Raw genomic sequence first — 23,910 nt, 5'->3', positions numbered from 1 at the left:
GTGCAGGAATGCAGGGGCACTTCATACTACTACCAGGGTGCTGGCATCCCATGAGGGTCCAAGGTCTTTTAGATTGCTCTGCACTCCTGCTCTAACTTTACTTTGAAGTATTTTTTAGTTCTTTTTCTTTGGAGAAGTTCTTTGCATCACAGCGTGGAGTCAGTCATGTTTTTCCCCTTTGAGAATTGTTTGTGATCACACATTACTGCAATCTCACCTCATTCTTACTCACACAGAATTGCATTCAATTTTTCAGATCATAGCACACACAAAGAATTTGTTTCTATGAGTACCTCTTCATTCTAACTAGGCCAGAAAGTTGTGGGTAAGAAAACATTATTGAACCCACTCAAGGGCACACCAACCTGGACTGCCTTTGGTGTCTAATTTTCCACAATTTCTTGATTTGGTAGGTTTCTCTGAGTGGCAGCCAAGCCTGGGCACAAATACAGCTGCTACCCCATCATCCGGTGAGGCCGGTTTTGACAGGAAATGTTGATGTCTCAAGGTGGCGTATTGTGGCCTCCTGTTTTGCAAGTGCTAGTCCAAGTTATGCAAGTGGTGTACCGATTTTATTGGAGGAAGTGTGGGAACATTGAGTGGCAGGAATTTTGTGGCGCCCTGCAGATTCCAGATCTTTCCCTCACAGAAATATGAACAAAATGCTTGATTTATGGTACAATTTGAGGTTTCCAGGGAATTATTGCTAATAAAGGATTGTGGAACCTAAGCAAGGCACACCACCCTGAATGCCTAGTGTTCAAAAATTTCTGGATTTAATAAGTTTCCCATGGGGCAACTGTGGCAGGGTCCAAATACTGATGCTACTCCCATTGCCAAATCAGGTCCTTTTTAAATAGGAAACGTTGATGTCTCAATGCTGAATTTAGGGGCCTGTTTAGCCACCACGTTGAGGTTTGGGGCCTGTTGTTACATGGATGTTAGGCTGAGTCACACATTGTGAATAATATTTTTGTTGCGACAATTGGGGAAACCTGGGTAGAAGGAAGTTTGCTATATTTTGCATATTACGGAACCCTGCCTTACACAAATGTGAGGAAAATGTTTCATTTAAGGCAGTGTGAGGTTTGTATGGCATTGAGGGGAAGAAATCATTGAGGGATTCATGCAAGGCACCCTAACTTGAAAATGTTAAGGCCTCAATGTTGTGTTTTGGGGCCTGTTGTGTCACAGGTGCTAGGTTGAGTCATGCAAGTTGGGTAGTGTTTTTATCAAGAGTAGAGTGGGAACCAAGAATAATCTAACATTTGTTTATTGTGAATTAAATTTCTCTCCATTATTGTTTTCAAAATGCAAGCCACTGGGCAGGAAAGATCGCATTGTGCAAATTGCCCTCTAAATCAAACGATAGTATAGCTACCCCAAATTCAGAGGTTAACTAATACCCACTACTTCTAAATTCAGTATCTTTGACACATTTCAAAAAAAGATAGGTTTCTTCCATACCTATTTTTAGGTCTCGCCTAGGCAGTGCGCATGCGCTGTCGCTCCGAGACATCTAGTAATCTATATGCGTGGTGAAACTCCGCCTATTGCTGGGTAATTTCTCGCCGCTTGCCATTAGTTAACTTTTGCATTTTTTTTGTTAGCAGGCTTACTTTTGGCTCTTCATCCAATACGTAACTTCCGTTCATTCCGGAAGCAGCACCGCGTAACTTCAGTCTCGTTACGCTTACACAGCGTAATTGTTTTTAAAAAAAATAGTGGGCAATAACATGCGCGCGCAACCTTACATTATAAGCACGCGCCGAAATGTGCAAATGCTTGTCTTCTTTGCATACATCTAATTGAATTTGCATATGTTCCCATAAGTCTTGCCGTCGGAGCTGCAGACAGCCCCTTGAAATATGCATGTGCACTGGGGCTCGGGGACTTCTGATTTGTTGTCATCCACGTGCAGCCGGCACTCCAGGTGCTCGCCACACTTGAAGTAGAAGGGGTTGGCGATGTCCAGGTCACAGATCTGCCTATCCACATTGCCACACTCAGGGCAGCAGCCACACTCGTCTAACACCGCCCCAGCCAGGCACCCGGTGGGCGTGGGGCAAAGTTCCCAGGCGCATTCTCCACAGCTGTTCCCTACCCGCAGTAGCCTTAGCCAGCCTGTGTGCTGGAGGGCGGGGATGCGCTGAGAGCCATGCAGGACGATTACCATCATTGGAAGAGCCACCAGAGGCTTCATCTCGAGGAGGCAAGGAGCAGAAATTCAATAGCCGTGCAAGAAAGATAGCAGGACACCAGGGCATCACATGCCTGTTTTCATTTCTGTGAAAGTAAGTTACTTTATATTTGGCAATAAATCAGCGTTAGACCCCGGACCAGGAGCTGATATATCGAAGTCCCAAAAAGCTCAGAGTTCTAATCTCAAAGAAAAACAAGACATGACTTTTGAGTGCCACTGCCAAATATTCCCTGCTGACAGCTGAGCTGGCACTCAGGGAAACGCTATTTGCTCGGAGTGAGCCAACTTGGCAAGCATTTCTATTAAACAGACGTTTTCAACTAGCAGTGCAAGGTCTGGGGTTTATATATATTCACAACGTAAGATGAGACCTGATTTATTCATTTTTACGAATGCCCCAAAGACTCAGTCTTCTATTTTGAATTCTACATAATACTGCTTTTAGTAGGTGCAGTTAAGTGGTGAGTTTGGCCCACTGTGAATAGTAAAATGAACGTGCACTGCAGCGTCTGCAAACTCCTGTGTGCGGCATGAAGCACCACTCCTCCTCGCCTCCCATCTCATTCCACGTTTTACCTCGGCCTGCCGTCTCTCTCCACATTTTACCTCTGCCCCCCTCCTCCTCGCCTCCTGTCTCTCTCCACATTTTAACTCTGTCCCCTCCCTCCACATTCTACTTCTATGTCTCTCCTCTTTTTTTCCCATTGTTTTCTCATCCTAGTTCCACTGCCTGAATCTCTTCTTCCAGTCTTATCCCCTCCCTCCTTTTTCCTCCCAGTTTGTCCTATTGCGCCCCTAATTACTTCTGCCCTCCCTTGCCCGCCCCACCCGTGCCTCATGCTTCCTACCATCCACCTTCTCTCCTGCTCCCCACACTCTTGCTCCACCGGCCTCTATGCCCTAATCACTCTTGCTCCCTCCTTCATTTCCTCCGGGTCTCTCTCGGTTTCTCCAACCCTCTCTCGCTTGCTCTGTGCCTTTCTCGCTGTCTCTGACCCTGTCTCGCTTGCACCGGGCCTCTCTTGGTTTCTATGACTCTCTCTCGATTTCTCCGAACCTCTCTTACTTACTACGGCCCTCTCTTGCTCCGGTCCTCTCTCGCTAACTCGGACCCTCTATCGCTTGCTCTTTCTTGCTCCAGCGCTCTCTCATTTGCCAGGCACTACCTGCACTCCCCTGCAAGAGTTTCATCTCTTGCGTGCTTCTTCCAGTTTATTGGAAGAGTTTTGTCACTAGTTACTCTTACCATGTAGAGCACCTCTATAACTCTCAGCGCCCATGTGCTCTCCAAATAAATACATATTTAGACCCTCAGTTTCTCTTTATGCCACACAAAATAGTGTTGTTTTGGCTGGACGAGTAACTCTACGGGTCTGATGTAAAGTAACTCCTATGTCTCTATACCTCCCCTGTTCTCTATCTACCCTATTCTGGTTCCGGTGTACTTACCTTCCCTCTCCCCCTACTTCCTTATTGTACCTTCCTAATGCAAACTCCTCTCGATCACATGACTTCCCCTGTGCCCCCCCTCTTCATCGTCTCCCCATTCCCCTCCACGGTTTACCTCTGCCCCCTCCTCCTCTTCTCCCCATTCTCACTCCACGTTTTACCTATACCTCCCCCCTCCGTCACCCTCCCAGTTCGTCCTATTCCTCCCCTATTCTCCTATTCCTCCACTATTTCCTCCGACCCTCTCTTGCTGTCTCCGACCCTCTCTCGGTTTCTCCGGCCCTGCCTTGGTTGCTCCGACCCTCTCTCGCTGGCTCTGGCCCTCTCTCGCTGGCTCCGGCTCATTCTTGCTCCAGCGCTCTCTCACTCGCCAGGTGCTAGCTGCTAGCTGCACTCCCCTGCAAGTTTCTCATCTCTTGCGTGCTTCTTCCACTTTATTGCAAGAGTTTTGTCACTGTTACTCTTACCATGTAAAGCACATAATTCTCAGTGCCCACGTGCTCTCTAAGTAAATACATATTCAGACCCTCAGTTTCTCTTCATGCCACATGAAATAAGCACTTGCAATGCAATGCAATAGGTCTCGCATGTACGCGAGTTTGACCTATTGGTAAAAAAAATGCAATAATTTGCAAGAGTTTATCTATTGCCATTGTAAATGACAATGCCTTTTATTTATGCTTTAAAACAAACATTTAAATAAAACACATTGTCATTTACAATGCCAATAGCTGAAACTCTCGCCAATGCAAAACCTATTGCATTGCAAATGCTTGTTCTCTTTGCCGGAGATCTATTTATAATAGCCGTCAGGTGAAGTGAGGGTGTGTGGGCAAATATGTTATGTGTAGCGTGTTGTAAAAGGTGATTTAAAATAGGTGTAGTGATACTCAGTGTCAGATCTATTTTAATGATTGAGCTCACTAGCCTAATTACAAACTGCTTTTCTTATTTACAAAATAATGAGCCCAGTTGGCAATGTGGATGTATAGTGATTTAAAACATCAGGTCATCATGTTTCTCACCTCAGTTTGTCGCATGGATCAAGTGGCGATTCTTCAGGACCTATCTCCGAAACTATCGCCTACTTCTGTGTGTCTGTCTTCTTTTGAGCGGTTGTGGAGGTTTCTTCTTGATTACAGAGCCTCTCTCAGATGTTCACTAGTCCAGCTCTGGCTCCTGCTGTGACATCTGGTTTTAAGGTCGGCTTCCTCGCAGTCCAGCTCCGGCTCCCGCTGTGATTTGAGGATCTCAGCCTGCTTCCTAGCAGTTTTTGGTGTCTTGGCCAGACCTTAGTTAGGGCGTCTTCGCTTTGAGCAGTTTGTTTCGCCGGCTGGCGATTCGGCATTCGTTTCAGAGCAGGCCATGCTCTGGGCGGTAAGCCGCATGTCTCCATAAATCAAGCACTACTTCTTACTATAATGCATGTGTTCTTGTCACATTAGTATGCTCATTGTTTTAACCTTGGACTTGGGGTTTTAGTAAGCGTATTTTCTCACAGTTTGATTCTAAACCTAGTCTATGACAGCATATTGCACTATTGCCATATATTATACCAGAAGCTTCTTGCTAGGCAGTAAGTAGATAATTAACTAGCATAAACTTTAGTGGATTTGTACAAGTGAGGACAGTGGTTTCTACTGTTGGAAGCCATTTATGTGTGATTCCGTTTTCCTTTTGAGCAGGATCAGAGGAAATAACAGTGTAACAAAAAATACTAAATATTCTGATGTAAAACCATTAGAGTTCTACAATAGTCAGTAGAAACTTGCAGAAATCAAAGATATTGTTTTGTTTTGTTTTGTCATGTGTATTAATTTTTGTTTGACAAGTCTCCTTGCCTGCTGTTCCCTTCCCACATCCTTCCCCCCATCTGGCCACTCTGATTCTTGATGCTATAATATAATATAATACAAGGTCAGTGGTGCCTGGAGGTGGGTAACTGAGAGCATCACACAGATCCAGAGGAAACAAATGGCCACCTGTGACAGTTGTATAGTTTTCAGAAATGTATCAAATTCAGGGTTCACCCATGGGTTTCACACCTGTTTCCACCACAAGCTGCAAGGAGGTTAAAATTGCAAAAAATAGTAAACATGAACTACCAGTTATAAAAAGCAAAAACTGGTAAAAAGATGGTTTCTTTTACAATTTTGCTTGCTCCCAAAAGATGGGAAGTTGGTGATCATAGCACAGCAAACCTTTTGTTAAAGCCATTTTAGTGGAAAAAACATAGAACTTCGGTCAATTTGTGTTTTTTTTTTCATTTCTTGGAAAATCATGAGCACTCTACATAAATGACACCTGGCTCAATTTGGAAATTTGTCTAGGTAAAAAAAGAATAACCTAAAGCTTTGAAAACATTGATTGAAACAGCAAATGATAAGAATAAGAAACGATGACTACCAGTTAGAAAAATGAAAAACTGTCAAATAAATTGGTTTTCTTTCACATCTGTGCTTTTACTGAAAGGTGGGGAAATGGTGATCTTAGAATAGCAAACCTTGTTGGGTGCTCTTTTTAGGAAAAACAATCATCTGCTTTCTTGCACAGCACTTTTTTAAACAAAAAAACAACATTAAGGCATATTTTGGCTATTTTCTTGCTTCTGTCCCGGCAAATCCACAAACCCTGGGTACCTTTAAAAACCCCAAGATGTGGGAAAAATTAAAATTTGCCTTGGTTACCTTTTCTGGAAAAAGGTTATGACAGTCTAAATGCGAAGTCTGCAAACCGATAGTGAAAAAGCCTCAACAGCTAAGGGGTTACAAAACAGAAAACAGTTATTTCTAAACGTTATGCAGTGAGGCAAGTCGGACACCCTTGAAATTATGGGGCAGATTTATGTTGCACTTGCGCCACTTTTGCGCCGCCGTTGCGTCACTTTTGTGATGCAGCAGCGGCGCAAATCCTGCGCCATGGTGCGGGGTATTAACAACATGACGCATCTGGGAGATGCGTCACGTTGTAAAGCCCTGCGCCACATGTAGGCGTTCCAGGGCAGTGGGGGCGTTCCGGCGCAGGAACGCCTCCTAAAAGTGGCTGAGTGAAATCTACAAGATTTCACTCAGTCACTTTTAGGCCCATGCTGCGTCAAAACCCTGCGCCTGCTTGAAGCAGGCGTAAGGATTGACGCAGCATTGTACAGATAGGGCCCCCCCAGAACATTGCTGGAGCTGCGTCGCGCTTGCGACGCAACTCCAGCAATGCGCCACTTTTACGGCACAGATGCGTGACGCATCTGTGCCGTTTTTGCCCCATGGTGCGCCGCATTATAAATGCGGCGCATCCATGGTGGCGCAGCTGTGGCGCATAATAATTGGCGCATCCCTGCTGATATGCAGGGATGCGCCAGTTAACATAAATCTGCCCCTATGTTTTTTTCGTGATATCTTTTATGTTGTCCATGAAATCTATTACCTTCCAAAGGAGGTTTTTTCATTATATTTATTTGTTTTAATTGGACTTCTATTTAAAGATAGAGGTAGTATTTTTTTCCAATGTTCCCCTTTTATCATCCAAAAATATCTATGCCAAATTATCAGCTTGGTGGAGGCCGAAATGTTGTCAGGTGCACAAAAAATATTCTGAGAGATGGTTAAAGATTATTAGTCCAGCAAGGAAAACAGTCTGGTTCATGAAGACAAATACGCAGGGTTCCATTACATAAGAGCAAACATTTTCTGAGCTGATGCTTGTGCAATACAACCAGGAGCTTCCAAATAATCATGATTGAAAGTCCTAATTGTATTAAGGACACGTAGGTGAAAATTATGCTAAACTTCCCAGCTTCACAGCAGCCAGAGTAGAAAAAACTGTGATTACAGTAAGTATACGAAAATCAGAAGAAAAACACATTCATTCCTATTATGTTATGGGAGAAAATTACACGATGGCCTAGAAAAGTTCCAAAACTCATATATATCTAAAGGAAGTGCTGTTTTAGTACTTCCTCTTTCTTGATGCTACAAGAAAAGCAGTTGAAGCAGTGAAGGAACGCAGACAAAGTAGGTGAATACCCCAATCAGGAACAAGAAGATTCATCAATCATTGAATATGCGTGTGTGCACATAAAAAACTCTAATAATTTCTTATATTATCATATTTATTGCATTTGAACTTTACTCCCATGTTATGTGGAGGAATACATTGAGTTAAAGTTGTTGGCATTATTTGAAAATTGATGGGACGGATTAATTAAATTGTGCAATTTTAGAGATGTTGAACAAGTGCATTCTGAAATTAGACTGGGATTGAAGCGCATAATTGATCTGATCAAAATACGTTTTTAATGGGTACGTCACATTGTATAGAACTGAAAATAGAATATATTTATTGAGGGGCTCCCCTTCTTCGCAACCCTCTCCTGTGATTCAACTTCTAAACATAAGGGGTTCTGCTAAACCTTAAGTGCATAAAGTTGTCAAGAAAAAGAAAAGAAGCTAAAAATTGCTATGTTCCCTTAACAACCAACCAACACAATTTTTTTCATGAGAGGGAGGGTCTAACCAACCTCTTTATAATCACTTTGCACTTTATACACTTTGACCCGGACGAAGGCCTCTGGCCGAAATACGTAGGTCGTTTTTGTCTCCTGACTGCATATATATATTACCTACTGGCGGTCGCCAGTAGGTAGTTATAGTTAGGACCACGTTTCCATAGGAAAACCTCAACATTCTATTTTGAATAACTTTGGCGCCGGTCGACGAATCCTCGCGAATTTCTCAAAATAGGTGGGGCGCTACGCTCCGCTCCTACCCTGAAAGTCTCGGGGGGATTCGTCAAGCGGGGGCTGAGATAAAAGGGGGGTCCCAAAACGCGTTTTTCCCATGCATTTTTCCATAGGACCTTTAGAACGAGCTACAGCCCGAACGGCTGAACAGAATTACTAGAAATTTGGCAGAGAGGTAGTCCCTAGGTCAAGGAAGTGCCTTTTGTAGGTTTGGTGTAAATCTGTTCAGTAGATTCTGAGAAAATAGCCTTTAAATCAATATATATATCTGAGCCCGCTTACGGTACGCTTACCGTACGCTTACCGTACGCTTACCGTAAGCTTACGGTGGCGTGCGCGAGCGCGATTCTGATTGGCTCTTAGATCTTAGTAAACATTCGAATCGGCCGAAACCAGGAAGCGGCGTCCGCCATTTTGTCTCTCGCACTGAGTGTTGTTTATCAAACATGATGGCCAAAAACATGTTACGGGGCTGTTTTGACAACTCCCTCCCACATAGTCATGTTGAGGGAGTCCCCAAACATCCCCCAAGAGCAAAAACGGTTTTATTTTTTTTTCGGCAATTTCGCGGGGTACGCTTACCGTACGCTTACCGTACGCTTACCGTAAGCTTACCGTACGCTTACGGTAAAAAAATAAAAATAAAAAAAACACTATCCACACTTACCCCACCCCCTGTGCTTTTGGTGGCCGCAGGCCACCAAATGTGCAGGGCTTATTAATAGAGAAAAAAAACGTAATTTTGGCAACATGAAATTATAAAATCGAAATAAAAAAAACACTATCCACATTGACCTCACCCCCTGTGCTTTTGGTGGCCGAAGTTGATAAAAACCGTGCACGGAACGAACTGCGTTAAGTGGGCGCGCACGCCACAAATGGCGTAAAGTAACTTAGCATTTAAAAAACCGTACAAATTCACTGAAAAAACCATAGGTTTCACACACGTTATAGTTAGGAAATAGCATTTAAAAAACCTTGCTAATTCACTGAAAAAACCATAGGTTTCACACATGTTATAGTTAGCTGGACATTTTACTGATAAAAAACCAATGAAAAACCAATGAAATTCCCCCGTTATAGTTACTGTAGGCAACTATAACTCACGCGACCGTAATCCTCTGCTGATGACATATGTGTCTTTATGAAAAAAAAATATTTGTAATATATGTATAGCTAAAATTTAATGGAAGAAGATATGGGCAAATAAGTGTCTAAATACAGTATTAGCATCAGCAGAGGATTGCGGTCGCGTGAGTTATAGTTGCCTACAGTAACTATAACGGGGGAATTTCATTGGTTTTTTATCAGTAAAATGTCCAGCTAACTATAACATGTGTGAAACCTATGGTTTTTTCAGTGAATTAGCAAGGTTTTTTAAATGCTATTTCCTAACTATAACGTGTGTGAAACCTATGGTTTTTTCAGTGAATATATATATATATATATATATCTACAGCAAAGTCTTTAAGCATAGGACTAGCGCAGTGCTGTCCATGCCGAGCTGTAAAATGACAAAAGCCATTTACCACTCCACGCGTATTACAGCTTTGAATTGGTAAAATACCAACCAAGCCAACATGAAATGGATAAAAGCAACCCCTGACACTGTGTTTCACTCTGCATAGGGAACGATTCCGATCCGGAACGGACAGCACTCCGAGAGCTGTTCGTAGCCTTTCCTTGCGACCGACTCGTACCCGGAGCCAGTCCGTCCGGGCGATGAAGTACGATGCGCATAAGTGACACAAATCCGACCGACACGTAGGCTGTTATTCTTTTCCGTACGAGCCGTACCTCCGAACGCCGACCCGAGTCGCCCGGAAGCAGAATCCACAGCAGTTTCCGGACGGACAAGAACGATGCGCAAATCATACGCGCCGGACGGGTCGCCACGTACAGCACGTCACAGCATCCATAAAAGAAGCATATCAGGTACGATTCGAGCCAGAACACAATCCATGGCTACGAGACAGACCAGCTAGCAACGGGTACAAGACGGAGCAACAAGCAGCGTGTACGAGACGAACACATCATGAATCCCATCGCGCAGCTCATACCAGTAGTGTACATTTATGACCGCATCAGGAACAGACGCGGATGGCGCAGACGGTAAGTCAGACACCCACCACACAAACAAACGACATGTATCCGCAAATTGTCAGACACACCCAGGGGATCCATATCCTGGCCACTAGCAATAGGCCACCATAGGGGTTGCATGGCCATCACCACTACCACCCCCACTCATAGGGGACCTGCTGCCCATCACTCCTGCCACCCCCTCCCATAGGGCTTATGTTGCCCATCACTCCTGCCACTCCCAACCATAGGGGTTCATTTTGCCCATCACTCCTGCCACCCCCACTCATAGGGCTTACGTTGCCCATCACTACTGCCACCCCCACCCATAGGGGTTCATGTTGCCCACCACTCCTGCCACCCCCACTCATAGGGGACCTGTTGCCCATCACTCCTGCCACCCCCACTCATAGGGGACCTGTTGCCCATCACTCCTGCCACCCCCACCCATAGGGGTACATGTTGCCCATCACTCCTGCCACCTCCACTCATAGGGGGCCTGTTGCCCTTTACTCCTGCCACCCCCACTCATAGGGGACCTGTTGCCTATCCCTCCTGCCACCCCCACCCATAGGGCTTATGTTGCCCATCACTCCTGCCACCACCACCCATAGGGCTTATGTTGCCCATCACTCCTGCCACCCCCACTCATAGGGTTTATGTTGCCCATCACTACTGCCACCCCCACTCATAGAGGAACTGTTGCCCATCACTACTGCCACCCCCACTCATAGGGCTTATGTTGCCCATCACTACTGCCACTCCCACCCATAGGGCTTATGTTGCCCATCACTCCTGCCACCCCCACCCATAGGGCTTATGTTGCCCATCACTCCTGCCACCCCCACTCATAGTTCTTATGTTGCCCATCACTCCTGCCACCCCCACTCATAGGGGACCTGTTGCCCATCACTCCTGCCACCCCCACCCATAGGGGACCTGTTGCCCATCACTCCTGCCACCCCCACCCATAGGGCTTATGTTTCCCATCACTACTGCCACCCCCACCCATAGGGGTTCATGTTGCCCATCACTCCTGCCACCCCCACCCATAGGGCTTATGTTGCCCATCACTTCTGCCACCCCCACTCATAGGGCTTATGTTGCCCATCACTACTGCCACCCCCACCCATAGGGGGCCTGTTGCCAATCGCTCCTGCCACCCCCACTCATAGTGGACCTGTTGCCCATCACTCCTGCCACCCCCACCCATAGGGCTTATGTTGCCCATCACTACTGCCACCCCCACCCATAGGGGTTCATGTTGCCCATCACTCCTGCCACCCCCACCCATAGGGCTTATGTTGCCCATCACTCCTGCCACCCCCACTCATAGGACTTATGCTGCCCATCACTCCTGCCACCCCCACTCATAGGGCTTATGCTGCCCATCACTACTGCCACCCCCACTCATAGGACTTATGTTGCCCATCACTACTGCCACCCCCACCCATAGGGGTTCATGTTGCCCATCACTCCTGCCACCCCCACCCATAGGGCTTATGTTGCCCATCACTTCTGCCACCCCCACTCATAGGGCTTATGTTGCCCATCACTCCTGCCACCCCCACTCATAGAGGACCTGTTGCTCATCGCTACTGCCACCCCCACCCATAGGGGTTCATGTTGCCCATCACTCCTGCCACCTCCACCCATAGGGCTTATGTTGCCCATCACTCCTGCCACCCCCACTCATAGGGCTTATGCTGCCCATCACTCCTGCCACCCCCACTCATAGGGCTTATGCTGCCCATCACTACTGCCACCCCCACTCATAGGACTTATGTTGCCCATCACTACTGACACCCCACCCATAGGGCTTATGTTGCCCATTGTTCCTGCCACTCCCACTCATAGGGCTTATGTTGCTCATCACTCCTGCCACCCCCACTCATAGGGGACCTGTTGCCCTTCACTCCTGCCACCCCCACCAATAGGATGGTTGATGCGCCACACATCCATCATACACCAACATTAGGTATGTCAGCAAAATACATCCCCCCTAACATAATGACAACAGTGACAAATGCCCACAACAGTGAATATGACTTATATGTCCCATGCCCACAGAGATGTGGTGAGGCTAACAGTGCTGTGAAAACCTAACATACTCTTGGCCATGTGCAGACAAGCACCACCCATGGGGGCTGACATTGCATACAGTGTACAATGACACAAAAGCAGAAGTGACCATCACTAAGCATACACACATCTCGAAAATAGACACACAAATCAAAGCATCCTGTGAAGACTGTAGGTGTCAGGTCACAAACTCCCATTCCATGGCAGCAATGGGACCTAACAACCAGGATGAATGTGCAGAATGATGTGATATGACTCACAGGGACAGCAGGGAAAATCACAAAAACAACATCCACACAATGGCCCACAACAGCAATACCAATGCACTGGTGTAGATGCACAAACACAAACAGGCAACCTCACACTGCACATCTGACACAACATGTGTGTGTGTGTCTCAGTATCCCCAGGAAAATACACAACACATGAGGGGGGCTGAACCACAGTGAGGCATATGTGGACACAGTGCCATACAAAAGTAACTCATCATTGGGCCCCCCTTAGTGGGCAATCAGTCATTGTGAGATGAGAGGGAGCACAACAGACACATATGACACAAGCTGGAATGAACAGCAACTAACAAAGCAAGAGACTGACACACAACAGCACTACCCCCAGGGACCATACATTGGGGTGACACAAGCATGCATGATACGTCCACTGTGATGACAAAGGTAGATGTCGTACAAACTGTGAAACCCAGACATGTGTCCTGTGCCACAAACGTACACCACACCTACAGAAACACAAATCACTCAGCATGGCCCGTCATCCATGGACAAACGGGAGCTAGGGGCCCATCCATGCAAACATTCACATCTCTCCACCCTCAACACCACACACCCTGAACTGCACCAATGTGCATCTGTGAAGCATACATGGACAGGTGACATTGCACATGCACCCATGACAAACACAGTAATGTTGGGAGGAACACTCATCACACAAGGACAGTCTACAACCCTGGTGAATGACAGACATACTGCACAGTATGCGGTACATGGCCATGACGTCAAAGCTCCTGTAACCTTCGGAATCCCTGCCACAGTCCCAGGACAATGCAGAAGCCAAGGAGAACCACAAGGCACACATGCTGACACCTGCCAACATTGCAGCCCTGAACCGGACGAGTGGGAGCAGTCACACACACATACACGTCTCAATCACTGAAAGCTACCACCTAAGGACAACTACATGATATTGCAAAGAAAGAAGGGCCTTGGGGACCCCTGACTGTGTCCCATCTGCGTCTGACCACATCATCACCACTCAGAACTGACAAATCCCAATGATGAAACACCAATTAACAGTAGTGTGTCATGCACCCACACATCTGGTAGCCCAGGACAAAGATGTGAGATGAACACAGTACAACTCAGCAAGCATCAACAACAGGAACATATCAAGGGAACACTGCCTGTGTATGAAAAGGGATGTGGACATACACACATGCTCACACAACAGACACCATGGACCCAGGCAATGTCACGGAACAACACACTTACTTGAGGGGACTCAACTCCTGTGGAAGCTCAGCTGTGCCAAATATAGTCCCAGCAGGTCTCAGTCATGTCAGCAGAACACTTAGTCAGGCAGCCATTAGTTACCACCCAGTGAAGGCTCTGGTCACAACAGCCTGGGTACGGGATTGTCCCTTAAGTCATCTGCACATACTCAATACATATGTCTAGCAAGTTGCACAGAGGACCCAGTGCTCCTACACCAATGATGCCCACACCTGCAGGTCCAGTGGAGATGCGCCCACAGTCAGGGAAATAGACAAATTGGACAATGGGAAGCACATCCTATGTGTGCAAGCCACAGATGTGACCATGCAAATTAAATGTTTACAGAGATGTTCACAAATTGTTAATCATGACACACCCAGTTAGCTGCAAAGGATGACAGGGATACCGACCAGAATAGGATACATATCTCTTGGACCACATGGAGTACCTCACATCAACACCTCAGTATTCAACATTGGAAATCCAGCATTATAACTGCAAGGTCATGGTAAACATCATCAACATAATGAACAGCTAAATCAAATTCAGAAGGATAAATAAAATTGCTTTATTCAGCCAAATTTCAATGCAAAAGCAAATGTCCTTCCAAAACAAAAGCCAATGGCCAGTCCATATCCAAATGTCAACAATGTGATTTGAGTGACAACTGTCACACGTTGCTTGCCTGCACTGGTGAGGACAGGGGACATCAACTCGGAGGGGCATACATGGGGGCAGGCCAGGCACCGCAGGGACAGGATCAGGGCTCAGCAGAAGGAGGAAGTGAAGGGGTGGTGGATGCAGGAGAGTCACTGGCAACTGCAGTGGAGGTGTCTGACATAGTGGGTGCAGTCACAACTGTGTGGCACAAGTCAGATGGGGTGGGTGTCGGCACAACTGCAGTGGGCAGGTCAGATGGAGTGGACTGGGTCCCCACTGCAGTGCCCAAGTCAGACGGGGTGGTCGTGGACTCCACTGCAGTACCCAACTCCATGGGAGCGGAATGGGATTCAGGTGAGGTCGGCAGGACAGAGGGGGGCCATGAGACAGAGGGAGGGCCACGGTCCCCACATCAGTGGCACAAACAGTCTGACCGGGGGGGTGGGGGTGGAAGAGCAAGTGGTAGGGGGGAGGGCCGGAGCATTTTGGGGATGGTGTATCTGTGGGTGGGGAAACCTGGGGCAGGGTGTGGCAGAGGAACCTCTGGAGTGGTGGCCTGGGGGATGGAGGACAGAGACTGTGTCGTGGAGCTGCGGGGCGGGGGTAGGGTCTTGCTCTTCCAGCTCTGGGGGGACTTGCGGGTGTGGGCCTCAGTCTGACTGCGTCTGGGGGAGGGTTTCCGGGTGTGAGGGGCACTCCCCTGTGTGTGGGGACTTACTCTTCCCCTTGTAAGCTGGATCTGCTGGATCGGTGGGGAAGAGGCCAAGGTCACAGAGGAAGAGCTTCTTGGGAGAAGGGGTTGCAGGTGAGGCAAGGGAATGGGTCGTGGAGGGAGAGGTATCGAAGGACTGTGGAGTGGTTGTGGATGCCTGTGTGTGTGTTTGCAAACCATCCCCTGTGAGTGTGGTATCAGTCCCCTGAGGTTACTTGTGTGCACGTCTAGATCTTGGTTTGGGTGTTTCTTGTGTGCACGTCTAGATATTGGTTTGGGTGTTTGTGTGCTGCCCGTGTCTGTGGGTTTGGGTGAATGTGCTGGTGTGTGTGTGCTTGGGACAGGTAGGGTGCTAGCAATCGTGGCCGGGGCAGGGGTAGGAGGGATGAGGGACTGTTGGAGGAAGGACACTGGTGCCGTCAGGGAAGAGGCCACAGACTGATTGGTCCTCTCTAGGGCAGACATGCCCGATGAAATGCCCTCCATGAACGACACCAGTTGTGTCAACAGACTGGTGTGTGCATGGAGAACACTCAGCATTGATGTCTGCCATACATGGATCTGTCGAAGCAAGTCCACAGACACCACACTCAGGGCAGCAGGGGAAACAGGGGCAGGGGGTGCGGTGCCTGGCACAAAGGAGACATGCTCCCGAACACGGGCGCCTCCATGGTGCTCTGGGATGGGAGCTGATGGGAGGGTGGTGATGGTGGTGGTGGTGACGGGGACAGCCTCACTAGCTGGGGTTAGGTGTCTGCTGACACCCGCCTCCACAAGGGAGTCATCCTCTGAGCTGCTGTGGCCCTCAGCTGGGGTGGATGGTGCTGAGGACTCCTCGTGTGGCTCCACTCGCCCTCCGTGCCACTGGGTCCCTCCGACTCCTCACCTTCTGTCCCAATCAGGCTCTGTGGCTCCTCCTGGTCCATGGAGCTGTCCCCTTCTGTGGCCGTGGATGTATCTGTATAGAATTAGGAATCAAGGAACAACATCAGTCACATGCACTGACCGCACACACCACAGTGAGTACGGTTCAGTGACTTAATATCGAGAGACAAAATATCGACTACACAAAATATCGATGACAAAATATAGAAAGACAGAATATCGACTCCCTATCTACAAACAGATAAGTACCAAAATATTGATTCCAAAATATAGAATGTTAAAATATCGTCAGCTAAAATATCGAATTTTTTTAATGTATTAAAAATAATATAAAAGTAATTAAATATTAAAAACAATTAAATAAAACATACATAATATAATATAAAAAAGCTTAAAATGTAAACATAATAAAAGTAATGTAAAAAAAGTAGAGATTTTGTTGGATAGTGAGAGCGTAAAAATTACTAATCCCACTCCAGTGAGTGCAACAGTAGGGAAAGCGTTGGATAGCGTAGGGGTAAAAATTACTATTCCCACTCCAGTGAGTGCAACAGTAGGGAAAACGTTGGATAGCGTAGGGGTAAAAATTACTATTCCCACTCCAAACAGTGCAACAGTAGGGAAAGCGTTGGATAGCGTAAGGGTAAAAATTACTATTCCCACTCAAGTGAATGCAACAGTAGGGAAAACGTTGGATAGCGTAGGGGTAAAAATTGCTATTCCCACTCCAAAGAGTGCAACAGTAGGGAAAGCATTGGATAGCAGGAGGGTAAAAATTACTATTCCCACTCCAGTGAGTGCAACAGTAGGGAAAGAGTTGGATAGCGGAGGGTAAAAAATACTATTCCCACTCCTGAGAGTGCAAAAGTAGGGAAAGTAATGATTTAAATTTAAAATAAGATTACATTAATTATCAATACCAATAAAAAGTTAATTACAAATTATTACCAATTAATAACAATTAATTACCATTTAAAAATATTAATTATCAATTGATAAAAATTAATGACCAATTAATAATAATTAATTACCAATTAATAATTAATTATCAATTATCAATACACATAAATAAAAATATTAATATTTACTTTATTACAATTAATTTACTTCCCACCCAGTTCCCCTATAAACCCACAACCCACTCCCAATAATAAAAAATACAATTAACATTATTATCAATTAATCAATTAATAAAAATGATTTTGCAAATAACAAAAATTAATTAGCAATTCATACAAATTATTTACCCATTAATACAAATTAATTACCAATTAATAATTAATTATCAATTAATTATCAAAACACATAAATAAACAAATAATTATTTACTTTATTACAATGAATTTACTTCCCACCCAATTCCCCTACAAACCCACAACCCGCTCCTAATAATAACAAATACAATCAACATAATTACCAATTAATCAATTAATATAAATTAATTACCAATTTATAAAAAATAATTACCAATTAATAATTACTTATCAATCAATTAATTATCAAAACATATAAATATAATTAATATTTAATTAACCATAATTAAATTACTTCCCACCCTATTCCCCTATAAACCCACAACCCGCTACGGAATTAAATTACGCAATAATTAAATTACATAAAATTCCTTTGTTTAAATAAATTAAACATACATTACAAAAATAATACATCATTTAAACACATATACTACCATACATAACACTAAAAAAAATTCGATATTATGGTACTCTATATTTTAAAATTCGATATTATGATATTCTATATTTTTTAATTCTATATTATGGAAATCGATATTTTGTACCCCTAGTTCGATATTCTGACCTATCTATATTTTGATAATTCGATATTCTGTCCACTCTATATTTTAACTTCGATATTCTGGGCAGTCGATATTTTGGAATCGATATTTTGGGTGTTCACCAGTGAGGACAGCACATCACAGGGCAAGCCCTGGCATCATCAGCTGAACAATGCTCAAAGTGCTCACACTGTTTAGAATAAGCCAATTGTCAGTCTCACCATCAACCATGGCATACATATCCCTCCTGGACTTGCACCCATATGTCTGTTGTATGTTGGATGCTAATACCCCAATGTGCAGACATGCACCACATACACATTTGTTGGACATGCAAGTGAACATGTAGGAGTAAGTCACTATACACACATCACATCTCTTGCCACTGACTCAGTACAGGTGTCAGGATGAAGGGATGGCCAGAGTCTCATTTCACATGCTTGTGATGCATAGCAGCAACACACGCTATGATGTTCGCATGTTCTGATAGTCAATGCCACAATGGGGTGCATGGGGCACATTTGACCCCAATGCAGGATCACTCATAGCAAGTTAAATGCCATGGCACTGGCATGGCTGAAATGTCAGTCATCACTGTCTTCTGTCACAAGGGCAGGGCATCCAGACAAGCAACAACAGTATGCACTGTGTCACAATCATAGGTCATGGGTAAAGCAAACTCTGCAGCTGACAGTTGCACTTGTCCATCCCCTGCAAACAACATATCCCGGACCCAGATGACCCCACATCACAGACATGAGTATCTGCGAACACAAATCCCTGTACATGAGCACATCACAGTCTGGTGTGCATGAAACACAGCTGCCTGAAGTTCACAGTTGCATACACCATTGTGCACTGTCAAGTGATCACACACCTATTTGTCACACAGGTCTTGTCTCTTATAGTCACATCTCAGATGTCCTGCTGACCCTCAAACTCATGAACACCCCAGTTGTCCGGAAAAGGAAGCCACACCACAATGACACACAGGCAGACACCTGAAGGCACATTTCGCTAAGCACAACCTGTATGTTGATACACAGGAGTGGGATTACAGAGTGTTTCTAAATGCCCTTGAGTAGGCCTGACTGCCAAGGTCTACGTGAAACAGTGTACAGCCCTGGACAGTAGTCAGGTGGCTAAGCAAGTGTGACACACTTGATATACATACTCCTGAGGCCCACAATTTGGAGTCCCCTGCGGCATGAGTGTGTTTGAAATACGGTAATAGCACTCCTTAAAGCTTAAAGAATGTCTCCCTTTTGCACTCGTAAAGAAAACGTTGTAACTGTGTAAATACTTTCAATGAGTTCAATTCTTTATTCAGGTCAAAAATAGAAATCAATCATAAATCCGTTGATTCTTCATGGTTTTTGATTTGATTCAATGTATAGTCGTTCACAGAGTTCACATTATTTATATTTCATAATGTTCTTACATGTTGCCCAATGCAGTGTTTGAAATACCCCAGGCACATGTGGCGAGTCAGACCAGCAATTGGAACACATATCAAGGGCACACACAGATCACATGTCAGATCTCAGGCATTGTGTAAAGAATTGACCCACCCATGAAACACACAACAGAGTCACGGTAACAGATGCTGTCCGGAACCTGAAGCATAGCTGACTGCAGGGACACAGTGCCCTAGTGACACAAGCCACAGACTGTAGGGACCACATCTGTGGATCAGATGAGGAGGGTGCTTCACACAATTGAGGGACATGAGTCCTGGACTACAAGACCTACGTAATGTGGAAGTGTGACCAGGCCAAAAGACTGCAAATAGCATGTCAGTCATAGTACACAGATTAGGCTTGGACTTACCCCCTCCTTGCTGCTGTCTGGCCTTCAGCTGCCCATCCAGGTCCGGGAAGACCCTCGCCAGAATCCTGAGCATGTGGGGGGTCAGGGTCCGTTGTCCGTCCCTCCTGCGAGAAGGCAACAGCTTCAGCTGGACCCTTGCGATCCACCGGGTCCAGCCCCGAAGGTCCTGCCACCTCTTCTGGCAGTTGCGGATCTGGCGCTTGTAGACCCCCACTGATCGAACTGCCCGGGCGATGGTCAGCCAAATCTCCTGCTTCTGGTGGGCATCAACCTGTGAGGATGACAAAGTTAAAAGTCCATTAACACACATGCCCCATATTTGTGCTGCACACAGTTGGATATACATGTCGTCATCACAAAGGAAAATGAGTTACACAGGTAGTGCACCCATGGAAATGGACAAATGCCCTGCATGTCTGACATGTTAACATTGCCTGGGAAGTTGAAGCTTGCACAAATGCACTTTTGCTGCAGAACACCTGTTCGTTACATATACCTACACACTTTGGGGGATGAAAGTACTCAGTGAGTATGCTTGCCACTGGTGTACACACTGCTAGTACTGCTAGTCAGACAGCATGCACAATTAGGAAGGCAGTGGACTGCACACTCACCTGCTCCCCTGGTTTCCTATACAGCTTGCTGTACTGTGGAAGGAGCCCGTCCAGCAGGGCCTGGTTCTCCTCCTCAGTGAAAGCTGGGGCCCTCTCCAGAGTACGTGCCATAGCAGTAGCCAGAGGATGCAGAGACAGCAGCAGTGGTATCAGAGATGTGGTCCAGTAGCATGTAGTGCAGGCAAGTGAGCTCCCTGGGGGCCAGTCAGCCTTATATCTGTGCTGCAGAGGCAGAATCTGTGCCATGTGTCCCAAGTGATAGGTCCAACACGGTTGCATTCTATGAATCTGGCCAATCCATGGAATTGTACGACTCGTCCACGTCTTCCGCATCGTTCAAATCTTCACCTTCATAAAACCCTAGAAATTGCAACATTGTTGTAGGCATACAACTGAATTTCCAGCACACAACTCGTACAAGTTTTGAATCCGCATCCGTCTCCATGACAGTCCAGAGCCAATGGGTGCGCCCGGCTTGGTCAACTGGCTGTACAACGCGTATTTTGAAAATCCACACGCACCCGTCTCCATACGATTCAATGACCAAGGCGTGCGCAGGGCTCGGTCCATGCCTGCACGACGCATATGCATGATAGTCACCCGCATCGGTTCTCATTGCAGTCAATGGCTAAGCGTACGCACGGCTCCGTCCTGAACTGTGCAATGCGTCAAGCCATTGATTATTTTACCACTAACAAGAATAATGCAGTGATTATGATGATGGATGCCGAGAAGGCTTTTGATTTAGTAGATTGGAGTGCTTTATTTTTTATTCTGGATAAGTTTGATTTTCCGTTACAGTTGATACAAATGCTAAAAGAATTATATAGCAAAACCAAAGGGGATGATGGACGGAGTGTTAAACATTGCAAGCACTCACCCCCAGTCAATTGATCTGGGTTTAATCCATCATCATTCTTTAGCTCACTCCGCCACCCCAGTTTAGACATGGCCATATGCAAATCAGTCTGACCCTGTGCCTCATGGGAACAGTCCAGCCCGAACTGCCAAGTCATGTCTTCCCAGGACCGGAAACAAGCATCCTGGGACGGTTTCTGGCTAATCAGCCGTCATCAGCCAGGCTAGCTTGAATCCAGTGGCAAAGTGAGCAAGGGACCCACGTCTGGGCATACCCTACCAACTTAGGGGTAAAAAAGCAAAACCAAAGGGGATGATGGACTTGGGATTACTTGCAATCTAGCCCTTTGACTACTGTCCTCCCTTTGAGTTTTCTTCAGCTAGCTAATTTTCTCAAAAATAATTATACTATGATGAGTGAGGCTACTCGTCAAATCACTAGGCAATTGGCAAATAAAATGGCGAGGGTAGGATGCTGGTATCGGCTATAACGTCAAAAGGCCCACACCGAAGAGATTTTGACAAAAGAGTTCCAGAAAATTAATGTGGAGACGGGTTGTAAGTTTAATGCGAAAGAATGGCAACAGCTCAGTGTGTTAGCGAATAAAGTACTCAGAGGCGCTAATTTTAAGAGAATGAATTTCTTATCCAGATGGTTGTCATATTACACCCCCCAGGGATTGCATAAGATGTATCCAATGAACCCGAACCAATGTTTCAGATGCAATAAACAGGGTGATGGAGGATGGGTGCACATATTTTACGAATTACAGCAATTCTGGGAAGATGTTTTTACCAGGATTGCTCTATTTATGTCTGTGACAATTGATCCATCATCTATGTTCGTTTATTCGGTTCCTCGAGGGAAGTAAAATGGTTATCAAAATATCCGCAGTATTTTATACTAATCTCCATAGTGGTCGCTTGGTCACTTGTTCTGCAAAATTGGAGAATGGATAAGCAACCTAGGATTGATCATTGGCTTAATAAAATACGCAGGACTTTCAGATTCGAGGAGGCCTACGCAAAACATGTAGGAGCTAATGTAAGATTCAGAGCTGTCTGGCAGAATTACCCTACCTATTGTGTTGCAGAGGAAAAGGAGATTATAAGAGTCGGCTGTTCTATTGAAGCCAATTTCTGCATTTTATTTTCAGCTGCTGTTAGCCATATTTGCACTCTCAATAGTTCTCGATATTGATATGTGAAATTTGTTGATATTAGTTAAACTCAGCACTTTATTTAAAAATAGCACTGCTACCAGCACAATGCACTTTGAATAAGTTTCTGAACTTTTTTTGCTAGGATACCCGCACACTGCACTTTCTATAGGCTCTGATTTATATGCCAGGCTGTGGTAGTCATTTTATAGCTGTTAACTTATCGTAGTATTAATTAAAATTTCTCCTGCTAGTCTTATAGGCACTTTAAATAGATTATATGCCAGCTTGATGTAACTATTGTAGAGCGTAGTTGTCGATTATAGAGTAACAATCATGAACGGACATATGTATTTGTGGGGAACTCGAGCATCGACTAGAGTTTAATACAGGTTATTGAGAACTATGTTATATATTCTCTATATTATATATATATATTTTTTTTTTGACTACCTGTATTGTTGCTATTAATTCAGATCTATCAACGTATCTATCAACGTATCTCCATGGAATCTAGTGATGTTATCAATTGAATAACTGTTATTATACCATGTATGATGTCTGCTTGCTGTCGTTTGTTTGTTTTCATGTTCTAATAACATTTTACAAAATAAAAATGAAAAAGGGTCAGGCCCCGGTGGATGGAGTCCCCGGGCCGCAAAATGCTCCAAGGAAGGTGAAGGGCACATAGCCCCCCTTCAAAGCTGGCAACTCACCGGAAGGCCAGCCCCCTTTCTCCACTACTCTACAAATGCACCTCCTAGCCCTCCTGGTTGGGGGATGAAGGCCCCTTCACTGCTGAGTTTCCTTAGGGGGCAACCAAACCTCCTGTTACCTCCACTAAGCCCCATACAGTGGGACTGCTGAGAGGTGGTCATAGGCCACATTCCCTTTCTCCACCACTCTGCAAATGTGCCTTTCAGCACACTGCAGGTGGGGGATGAGGTCCCTTGCCTCCTGAGGCCCTCAGGCCTAAAGTGGAGTTCATTCCCTAAAAAATAGTGCACCAGGAGGCGCGTTTGCATAGCGGTGGAGAAGGGGGCGTGGCCTCTGATGACCTCTCAGCAATCTACCTGTATGGGTCTTACTGTAGGTAACAGGAGAGCTAGGTGGCCCCCAAGGGCCCTCAAGAGCCAAGGGGACTTCTTTATTCGAATAGTAGTGCACCAGGGGTACGCTTGCAGAGTAGTGGAGAAAGGGGGTATGACCTCCTATCAGGTCCCAACAATACGCCTGTGTGGAACTTACTGGAGGAAATAGGAGGAGAAGTTAGCCCCCAAGAACGCCCTTGGGGGCCAACTACCCCTCCTGTTATCATCAATAAGTTTCACAGAGAG

General features: G+C 45.6%; 1 pseudogene; it reads right to left on the bottom strand.

Annotated features, from left to right (window-relative positions):
• Positions 1–1,804: 1,804 nt before the first annotated feature.
• Positions 1,805–2,203, bottom strand: LOC146866243 (kazal-type serine protease inhibitor domain-containing protein 1 pseudogene; annotated as a pseudogene).
• Between the last annotated feature and the right edge of the window lie 21,707 nt (positions 2,204–23,910).

This window comes from Triturus cristatus, chromosome 2_1 (assembly GCF_964204655.1).
Source record: "Triturus cristatus chromosome 2_1, aTriCri1.1, whole genome shotgun sequence".
NCBI lineage: Eukaryota > Metazoa > Chordata > Amphibia > Caudata > Salamandridae > Triturus > Triturus cristatus.
Note: the sequence above shows the minus strand (reverse complement) of the source record. Positions and strands in the feature narration are given on the sequence as shown.